The sequence below is a fragment of the Marmota flaviventris genome, chromosome 6, assembly GCF_047511675.1.
Source record: "Marmota flaviventris isolate mMarFla1 chromosome 6, mMarFla1.hap1, whole genome shotgun sequence".
Lineage (NCBI taxonomy): Eukaryota > Metazoa > Chordata > Mammalia > Rodentia > Sciuridae > Marmota > Marmota flaviventris.
This window is the reverse complement of record NC_092503.1, coordinates 128,622,923-128,634,432: the sequence shown is the minus strand read 5'-3', so window position 1 is coordinate 128,634,432 and position 11,510 is coordinate 128,622,923. Positions and strand designations below refer to the sequence as shown.

The 11,510-nt window shown below is 38.4% G+C and overlaps 1 non-coding gene across 1 annotated transcript; it reads right to left on the bottom strand.

Moving 5' to 3' along the window:
* Positions 1 to 6,404: 6,404 nt before the first annotated feature.
* Positions 6,405 to 6,476, bottom strand: Trnaa-cgc (transfer RNA alanine (anticodon CGC)). Its single transcript has one exon. It is a non-coding gene; the product is annotated as a tRNA-Ala (tRNA).
* Positions 6,477 to 11,510: the final 5,034 nt, after the last annotated feature.

The window sequence follows — 11,510 nt, the reverse complement described above, 5'->3', positions numbered from 1 at the left end:
TTGTCTTTGTGATGAAAATATGGAAGGGGTGAGAAGTAAATTACTAAGGGAAGAAGGCACCCCAGTGGAACCAAGAATAGTTAGGGCATGTGTTGATAAGAGCCCAGGAACTCTAGTCAGAAAGAAAAAGAAAGTTCAGAAGAAGAAGGATTATCAGAAAAAAAGTTGCAGCAAAAGATTATTACTAAATACTTTTCGTTACCGGAGGGTGCATGAAGCGGAGAGGTGGCTGCCGAGTGTGCAAGCCGGTCACAGCGCAGCAAGGATTTTCCAAGAGGCTGCGGCGACTGGCCCTTCCCCACCTCCTGGCCGGGGAGCTGGCTCTTCCACTGCCGTGAGCCCAAATCTAGACCTGACCTGGAGGCACAGTCTCGCAGGCTCTTGCTCCCTGTGCCCAGTAGCAGTTTGAGTCCAGGACACTCCCCAGGGCCATCTGGAGCTGCCCAGGCACTACAGCCAGCAGAAGACACTACTGGTGTCCCTGATGTTTGGTCATTTTCAATGCCAATTAACTACAATGGTTCTCCCACACCTGGAAGCTGATGAGTAATGAGCACTATTAATGCTTATTTCAAATGCAAAAAAAGAAACCTTGAGATAATGTACTAAATTGTTCAGAAGGTTGTTTTCTTAGTGCAATGCTACAGGATTTTCTTTAGCCATCCGGAGTTCCTGCCTTCCTCCCAGTGCGGGTGAAGACGAAGGTGGAAGAATTTCCAGTGTTGCTGAAAACCGGATGAGACTTCGGCTGAGAAACGGGCGAGACTGCGGATCAAGCTAGTTGCCTGCAGAACTTACCTGGACTGTGATTTAAGCTAGCTGCCTGCAGCACTTACCTGGACTGTGATTTACCTGGACTGTGAGTTAATCTATTGAGACACTGCTTTACCTGGACTGAGACAACAAACTGTAATCTACAACAAATTGGAACTCGGTATCTTTGCTAACGGTGTCATTGCTGGTATAATTTTTCCAAGGGCTTCTTGCATGAAGCCATCAATTGGCTTGGTATTGTGACATTTTGTATCCTCCCCTTCTGCTTGTAGCAGATTATTTGTGGTGTTTATGTAAAAACCACTATGGTCATTATTTAAATCAAACAAAAGGGGGAAATGTTAGAGTCTGTAAACAAGTCAGGATGGCGCCTGGCAAAATGCCAGAGGGAGTGGTTTGAGAAGTAACAAAAGCAAGCCATTAAGTGTGGAGATTCCTGATTGGTTGACTGATGTATCTAGTTTATGTTAATTAGATAAGCTGTGTGGAATGTATAAACACTGCTCCTGTCCTGCAATAAACGGCTCCCACTCCTGCTGTATCAATCTATGCAAGTTGTTTGTCACCCCCCGGTTATTTTGCTACAGCCAGCCGGACTGCGGCAACACAGCAACTGGTGACGCTGAGAGGCCCCGAGCCCAGGGTTTGCAGCAGTTTTATACATTCTTTGGAGAAGGCAGGGACCCCCACATACGTCATATCATCTTTTAGCAAATCATCACACACCTCGGGAAAATCAAATAACAACTCTGAAACATGATTAGCACATTCACTAGCGGGAACAGGTTGGGTAGGGGTGATTGGTTGCTACAAAAGGGGTATTCATTTGAACTGATTGGTTTAAGCCAAGAGGGGTGTTCATGCTGAATTACATGGTTTCCCAATACCATAAACTACTGGGAGGGTCATCTGGCATCCCAGGTATTTCCCTGTCTCATGCTGATTGGTGGCTGCTAGGGGGTTGCTATGGGTCCCCACCTAGCCTGACTGAGTCAGGGACACCTGGCACAGCAGATCTCATTTGTAGATAAGCAACTTAGCAGGGCGGGAATGTGCTAGGAGTGCTCTGTGGGTCTTTCCAAGGACAAAGATCATGTCCCTTTCCTTGGACAGGCTTTGCTCTGAGGTAGAGGCTGATTTTTCAATATCACAGGAATAAAGTAATTCAGACTTCAGGGATGGTGCCAGAAGACCTAAGAAGAGCTATCTCCCAAGTCTACAAGTGAATTACCACCCATGATAAGGCACACCTGGAATGTAGCCTTTGAATGTCATCTCTTTAAAGGCCTCTTGTTCCCCCTGACTGGCAGAATCACAGCTTCTGGTCTGTGTATTTCTAGTAGCAAAACAATAAAACCTTTTTTCCCCTTTTTCTCAAAACCATGTTCTCATTATTGGATTGGCATTTTTACCAAAAACTTGGTCCTTGTCCCCAATGCCAATCCAATAACGAGGCCACAGTTTGAGGAAAAGGAAAAAGATTTTATTCTTTGCTAGCAAAGGAGTAACACAAAGGACTCCTGTCCTAGAGGCTGTGATTCTGCCCATCTGGGTGAACAGGGGGTTTTTAAAGAGGTAGTTCAAAGGCTCAAGGCATGATGTCTGTCAGAGTTGTAATTCACTTGTTAATTTGGGAGATAGTCATTTCCTCAGAAATTACTATGTTCTGTTGCCATCCCCAAAGTCTGAATTACTTCATTCCAATCATTGGTGTGTTCTCAAGAACAGATAACTAGTTTAGGATGAGGAAGAAAGGCCATCTGGTTTCCTCTGAGATTAGGGAGTGGGAGAGATTAGGAAGGAGCAAAGAGAGAGGAAGAGAAAGAAACATGTTCATTTTAAAAATAGTCTCAGTTACAGAGCAGCAAGGGTTATATTCAAAGCATAAAGTGGACCACTGTTACAGCATCAGGAGCAAGAACTGAGTTTTCAATAACATCAACAAATAGATCACTAGGTATAGCTCTGTGAACTCATAGTTCAGAATACAAAACTGGAAGTTCAGGATACAAAAATGGAAGTTCTGGTAGACTAGGGCATAAAAAAACTACCAGAGAAAATACAGTTGCAGAGAAAATCCACGGATCTAAAGGATTGCCCAAGTATTCAGCAGAGTTCTAATCAATATGCATGTGAGAAAACTACTCAAACCTGGAGAAAGAACTATCTGAATTAGAGGAAACAGTACTGAACACACAGGTCTGGAAAGAATATGTTTGTTTTCACCCAACTAGACTGTAAAACCTTACTATTCAAGGATCCTTAAGTTTGAGTACTGAGAAAATTCTTGCTTTATTTGTGAAAAATTTGCATAGAAATTGTACCTGCCCTACCTAACAAATCTTTTTTTAAACTATTTTTTTAAAAACAGCTTTACTGAGGTGAAATTGATATACAAAAACTTATACATATATTTAATTTCATAGATTTGCCCATATACATATACCAGTGAAATTTTAACAGTGGTTTACTTTATGCTTTGAATATAGCCCTTGATGCTCTATCACTGAGACTTATTTTTAAAATAAACACCTTTCTTTCTCTTCTTTCCCCCCCTTCCAAATCTCAGGGGATAATTGGTTGCCTTTTTTCCCCATCCTAGACTTATCTGTCCCTGAGCATACACCCACCACTGGAATGAAGTAATTCAGACTTTGGGGATAGCACTAGAATATCTCAGAAATTACTAGCTCCCAAGTTAACAAGTGAATTACAATTCCAACAGAGAACCATTGGAATGTAATCTCTTTAAATCCCCCCTCTTTCCCATATTGGCAGAATCACAAGCTCTGGGACAGGAGTCCCCTGTGTTTCTCCTTTGCTAGCAAAAATAAAACTTTTTCCTTTTTTTCAAAACTGTATCCTCATTATTGGATTGGAACTGTGTCCTCCTTATTATTAGATTGGCACTGGGGACAAGGACAAAGCTTTAGGTAACAAATCATCATCACAATCAAGTTAATAAGCATATCCGTAATATTACTCATCCATAAATAAGAATGAAATTATGGCATTTGCTGGTAAATGGAAGAATCTAAAGACTATCATGCTAAATGAAATAAACCAATCCTAAAAAACCAAAGGCCAAATGTTCTCTCTGCTATGCAGATGCTAACACACAATAAGGGTGGTGGGGGGTAGAATTTCAATGGATTAGACAAAGGGAAATGAAGGGGAGAGGGGGATGGGAATGGGAAGGACAGTAGAATGAATTGGACTTAACTTTCCTATGTTTATATGTGAATCCATGACCAATGTAACTACACATCATGTACAACCAAAATGGGAAGTTATACTCCATGTTTGTATGTCAAAATACACTCCATTGTCAAGTATATCTAAAAAGAACAAATAAAAAATAAGCATATCCATCACCTCCCAAAGTTTCCTTTCAACTCATTTGTGTGTTTATCTGTTAAGAATACTTAACTTGAGATCTATCTCTTGACCATGTAGTATGTTGCCTCACAAATCTTAAGAGAAAGACCTTAAAAATTCCTGAAAAAGGAACCCACATACTTCACAGATTGTGGGAATGTAAATTGAAATCACTATCTCTAAATAATTGACTATTCTTTGGTAATGGAGGGAGTTGAAACATTTGTATGGGTTAACCAATTACCTTGAATAGCAAGAGCAGAACCTTAAAAACATTGTGAATACTTATAATGTGAATTGTTTTAGGAGGTAAGAGGGGCAGTTTTTGTTGTTTCTGTTTTGGGGATACATTTTATATCATTTCATATTCTAGGCATTTTTAGTTTTTCCCAAAAGCTGCCACCAAGGATTGGGCCATATCAATAGATTCTTGTTGTGCCATCATGTCTTGAAGATACTCTCAGCTCCTGAAGAATGCTACTGTGAATTGGAAAGCAAAGGAGAAAGGGACTAGGATAAGTGGATTGAAGTAGAATCTGAATAATAAGGAATCAATTGTATAATTAGATAAAGAAATGGAACATTCCATGGAGAGGGAACAGAAAAGATAACAAACCTTGTGGTAGGAATTATCTTAGTCAATTCAAGAATCATTTTAAAAGGTAAGTATGGTTGAACTTAAAAATTTAAAGTCCTAGTTTTCTGAACCTTTGTTGTATAAACACAGTTTACTTTTCCTTAGTGCTTTTCACATTCAGTAAACAATCCAGGAATATTACTATTTTGTAAATTGTAGAAATGTTATATTGCAAAACTTAACTAAGATTTGTTTGCCACATTGCAAAATCAACTGGACAAGATGGGCATGACTCTTGGCTTTATACATTCAACACAAACATATTGGTGTCTTCATTGTGTTTATTTCATTCATAATGGTTCTTTTAAAGATACATGAACTTGAGTATATACTATTATAGTTTTCTAAAGTAGTTATTCTCAAGTATTTACATAAAGAAATAAGTATGTTTATTATATATTTAAATATCTTAATTTTCAATGCACAATTACATAATTACTGTCTCATTCACAGCCCAGTCATGCTGGGGCAGTAGGTAGTTTGCATTCCCTAATAAACAATATGTTTATTAGGGAATGCTTACATCAGATCAGAAACTGCTCCAAGAAGAGTTTAATGGCAACAGGATGACAGCACTTCCATCCCTCACAGTGCTTTGCCAAGCATTTCCTCCTCCTGATGTTTTGTCTAGTGGTGGTTGGCTGGGTGAATGACATGTATCCTTTCCACAGCTCCCTCAGTTCCTAACCTGTCCTAAAAAGGGTTTTTATATATCAGGCTGCAGAAGCAGGACATCAGCATCAGCTTGCCTAGTTTGCTTGTCTTAGCAATGGTAGATAAATAAATACTTGTTTCCATTTTCAGTGTATTTTTTTATGTGAACATAAACAAAGTAACTTATTATCAATATTCCAAAGCACTCTACTGAATCAAAGAATAAAAATAAGTGCAAGACAGAAATCACATAAATGGAAAAATTCATCAAATTCATTGTCCAGATTGCAACCTTAGTTGGCTTTTCAGTGCTGAGACAATCTTTTCTGGGTTTCTAACAAACTCTATCTACCATTTCCACAGGCTGTTTCTAACCTTTGCTACTTTTCTTGTCCTTCTGTGCTGGATATGACCAATTCTCCTGGGTAGAAATCTTGAGATGTAGTGAAAAATGAAATGACAATTAGGTTAGTAAGTGTAGCACATGAGGAAATTACTTCTAGGATGTACCCTTGGATACCAAAGTGCAACACCCACCCTCAATATTAAAAGAAAAACCACATTACCTGGCCTGTCTCCCAGACCTACCACCTACTTTCCACAAAAATAAATAAATAAATAAATAAATACTAAGACATATTAATTTCAGATTGTTTCCCATTGTAAGTGGGAATGGCAAGGTCTCATTTTAATACAGGTTGGAACATTATTTGATATGCAGCTGTATTCCCATTTCCTGGATTGTCCCTCTGGCACCGCTCACAACATAATAAAACACCCCAGGGAACGCTACAGGAAACAGAAAAGTAGGTTGCTAATTAAGCAAATGGAAGATAAATAAGCATAAAGGCAAGATATAGCTCCAGTTAAAGGAAATGATAACGAAGGAATTGAAACTAAGTATTTAACAATCGTAGCTCAAAGCCTGAATTAAACCAAAATGGCAATAGAAAAATCATCCTGGAGATGCCGGGGATCGAACCCGGGGCCTCATACATGCGAAGCATGCGCTCTACCACTGAGCTACATCCCCTGACACAAGATAACAGTGGGATAGAATTCCTGTCCTGTTAAAACCCCGAAGCATTTTGCGTAATTACCTTGCTATTTTGTGTCCAATTTGGAAGTAGAAGACTCCAAGCATGAATTCCACCTAAAGTGTCATACAGATTACATCCAAATACTTTTCCAGAGCACACCGACAACATCCAGCTCATATCGTTACTAAGAGCATAATACAAACCTAGAAGCTTTAGCACAATGGGTCCTTTATTTACCAAGTAGAATTCCAAACTGAAAGAATTAAGGATTCCTTCCCCCTCTTTCCAGTACTCTGAGGAATGTACCGCCAGTCAAGGCTCATGGAAAATGCAATCCAAATTCCTTGTGGCTGATTTAGGTTGAAGGGTCAAATGTATCTTTTGGAGCTGTCGCTCCCTCTTGGTCCTGATTGGAGAAGAAATTTGTTCATGCAATTGTGAAAATTCTGCCTGATCTTTGTCCACACAGGCGACGGATCAGCCCGCACAGACCATTTAGCCCACTGACATCGGAGCAGATCTGTGAACTTTGACTCCTAGGTCCTTCTCAGTCTCTGTGCAGAAGAATCAACCTGGAATCAAACAGCGTTAGGCCGAATCTGCGTGAGCCAGGAGGAGCAGCTGCTACAGCGCAGCAGCTCCGCTGTGATTCTTTAAATTAGCTGTACAATTAAGACTGCTGAGCCGCTGGAGGCACAAAGGTTTTTAGCTTTTGGTTCAGAAATTCTAAAGCAGAGAATAATGGCTCTTCCAAGACTAGGAGAGACAACAACAAAAGGAATGATTCATGAAAATAAATTATGTAATTTACAAGTTAGACTTCATTAAAATTAAGAACGTTGGCTCTGGGAAAGGTACTTTCAAGAGAATGAGAAGACAAGTCACAGACTGGTAGAAAATATTTGAAAACATAAAGTCCTGATAAAGGACTGATAGCTAAAAATATTCAAAGAACTCTTAAAATGAATCAATAACAAAACAAACAATCCAATTAAAAAATAGTCCATCAACAATGAAATACTATACAAACCTATCAGAATAGCCCAAATCCAGAAAACTGAGAGTAAATGCTAAGGGGGATGTGGAAGAATAGGAATTGTCATTCATTGCCAGTGGGAATTCACACTAGTACAATCTCTTGGAAGATAGTTTGTCAATTTTTTATAAAACTAAACATAGTCTTACCATGTAACCCAGCAATTGCATTCTTTGGTATTTACCTAAAGGAGTTGTAAACTTCTGTCCACATAGAAACTTCCACACAAATGTTTAAAGCTGCTTTATTCATGGTTGCCAAAATTTGAAAGTAGTATGTGAATGGATAAATAAACCATGGTACATCAAGACAATAAAATAGTATTGAATGCTGAAGAGAAATGAGTTTTTGAGTAAAAAAAAAGACACATGGAAAACTTAAATGCATATTACTAAGTGAAAGAAGTCAATTTGAAAAGCCAGTTGGACTCTATGAGTCCAACTAATGACATTCTGGAAAAGCCAGAACTTGGAGACAAAAAGATCAGTGATTGCCAGTGCTTAGTGAGGGATGAATAGTCAGAACACAGAGGACTTTTTAGAACAATGGCAATACTGTATATGATACTGCAATGATGGATACATGTCATTAGACATTCATCAAAATCCATTGATTGCTGAGAAAACTGGAAAGCCATATGTAGCAAAATGAAATTAAACCTCTGTCTCTCACCCTGCACAAAACTCAACTCAAAGTGAATCAAGGACCTAGGCATTAGACCAGAGAACTTATGCCTAATAGAAAAAAAAATTAGGTCTGAATCTCCACCATGTTGGCTTAGGAACCAAATTTATCCATAGAACTTTGAAAGCACAAGAAGTAAAATCAAGAATCAATAAATGGGATGGTATCAAACTAAAAATCTTCTTTTCAGCAAAAGAAACAATCAAGAATGTGAAGAGAGAGCCTACAGAATGGGAGAAAATCCTTGCCACCTGCACCTTAGATAGAGCATTAATCTCCAGAATATATATACACAACTCAAAAAAATTAACACCAAAAACAACAACAACAACAACAAAAAGCCCCCAAAAACCCAATCAATGAATGGGCAAAGGAACTGAACAGACACTTCACAAAAGAAGAAATACAATTGGTCAACAGATATATGAAAAAAATTTCAACATCACTAGCAATTAGACAAATGCAAATTAAAACTACAAAGATTTCATCTCACTCCAGTCAGAATGCAATTATCAAGAATACAAGGAACAATAAACATTGGTGAGGATGTGGAGAAAAAGGTACACTCATATATTGCTAGTGGAACTGCAAATTGGTGGAAAGCAGTTTGGAGATTCCTCGGAAAATTTGGAATGGAACTAAGATTTGACTCAGTTATCCCACACCTCAGTTTATACCCAAAAGACTTAAAATCACATACTGTATATGTAGAGCTGTTTTAGATTCACAGCAAAAGTGAGTGGAAGACACAGGATTCTTATATGGTATCTGCCTTCCCTCCCCTGGCACAGTGGGAATTCTTTTCAGTGGCATCACATCAATACTATACTATATGTTATAAGCATCAATGTTTATAGGAGCTCAATTCACAATAGCTAAACTATGGAACCAAGCTAGTTGTCCTTCAACAGATGAATGGATAAAGAAAATATGGTACATATACACAATGGAATATTACTCAGGCATAAAGAAGAATAAAATTATGGCATTTGCTGGTAAATGAATGGAGCTGTAGACTATCACGCCAAGTGAAATAAGCCAATTCCAAAAAACCGAAGGCTGAATGGTCTCTTTGATATGCAGATGCTGACTCAAAATGAAGCAGGAGAGGTTTATTGGATTAGATAGGGGGAATGGGGGAAGGAAGGGAGGATGGGAATGGGAAAGACAGTAGAATGAATTGGACAGCACTTTCCTGTGTTTGTATATGAATGCATAGCCAGTGTAAGTCTACAGCATGTACAACCACAAGAATGGGAAGTTTTACTCCATGTATATATGATATGTCAAAATACATTCTACTGTCATATATAACTAAAAAAAAACATATAAAAAAAGGAAAAAAAAAAAAAAAGGGTAAACCCCAGGGCTGAAGTTGTAGCTCAGTGGTAGAGTGCTTGCCTAGGATGTGTGAGGCACTGGGTTCGATTCTCAGCACCATGTATAAATAAATAAAATAAAGGCCCATCAATAGCTAAAAAAAAAAAAGCCCTAATGTAAACTATGGACATTGATGGTTATGATGTGTCAGTGTAGGTTCATCAAATTGTAACAATTCTACCACTCTGGTGGTGAGATAAGTAGGCTCCTGGGGAGAAAGAAAAAGAGACTCTTAATAGATGGAGGTCTGAAAATAGGAGAATCCTCAGTTATGTTTGTCCCATCAAACATGAACAAAACCTCCAGTATATGCTTGTAACAGATCAACTAGAATGAAAACATAATGAATTTAAATGTCACCAGATTTAAATACTTCCATAATGTGCCCACAACTGATTTATGGCTAGACTGCTTAACCAAAAAGAATCATTCAAATCCAAAATTTCAAATGATTGCCATGAGATTTGATTTTCAAAAAAAGTTGCCAGAAAACCTGCATATTTCTTCCCAGGAAAATCATATATGCAATCAAAGATTTCAATTCTGGGAGCCTCACTTGTCTTCTCTTCTCTGAGAGGCAAGTGATGCTTGCACTCTGCCTTTGGGACATATATTCATTTGCTATCCTTAAATATTTAAACCTCTTATTGTGCCTTGATTTTATTTATGTGTCCTGGAATTCTTTTCAGTGGCATACACCAAAAACCCACCAAGGCAGAATTGAAGTCTCATTGCTCCCTTGGAGGAATCCTCTGGGACCGTTGTCAGTGACAGTGGAACAATTGTGGAGGAGGCAGTGCCAGGAGAGGGAAGGCAGATACTATATAAGAAATTTCTGTATCTTCCACTCAATTTTGTAGTGAACCTAAAACTGTTCTAAAAATATAGATGATTAAAAAAAAAAAAAAGGAAATGTGGCCTCAAGAAAAGTGACATGGAAGGCATGCCATTCCATGCACATCCTCTGCCTGCATTCTATCCATAAAGAAGAAGGCAAAGAAAACAGTTTCCAGTTTTATGCTATGGCTGGACAAGTCAGATTGGCCAGTTGGTACAGGTAGGGACTTGCTTCTAGATGATGAAAAAAAAAAAAATACTCTGCCAAATATGATCACAATCCAGGTCCAATTCTCAGGCCTGGTTACTTAGGACATAATTAAAGAGATGCTAATGCCTTTTGCTCCTCCTTCTTTCACAATGACTTCCTTCAAGCAGATAATCCCTTTTCAATGTTGTCTTTTAAAAAGCCAATAAGTGAAGTAAGCCAATCCCAAAAAACCAAAGGCCAAATGTTCTGATAAGTGAATGCTGATCCATAATGGGAAGGGGGGTACATGGAAAAAATGGAGGAACTTTGATTGGGCTAAGGGGAGGAAGGGGGTATGGGGGCAGGAAAGATGGTGGAATGAGATGGACATCATTACCTAGGTATTCGTTCGTATGACTGTATATATGGTGCAACGCTACATAGCATACAACCAGAGAAATGAACAGTTGTGCTGCAACTGTGTACAATGAATCAAAATGCATTCTGCTGTCATATATACCTAATCAAAGTAAATAAATAATTTTTTTAAAAAAGGCAATGGGAGTGGGTAGTCTATTGAAATCTACCCAGCTGCTTACACTAAAGCTACATGTGTCAAGGTACTCCCATCAGAGAAGGACTTTGTCACTGGACAATCTGAGAAGAAAATCTAGCTCTTCCAATAGATGATAAAAACAGGTGTACTTCCTCAGTTCATTAAATTAGAATACTATACAATGGAGAAAATGAACTTAGTATTTTTAAAATTTACTTTTTTAAAATAGCATATTTTAGAGTACTTTAAAGTTGACAACTCAACTAAGTGGAAAGTATAGATATCCTATATGCCCTCTCCCAAACACACAGCCACAGCCTTTACCTATTGTGCATTCAATTGGT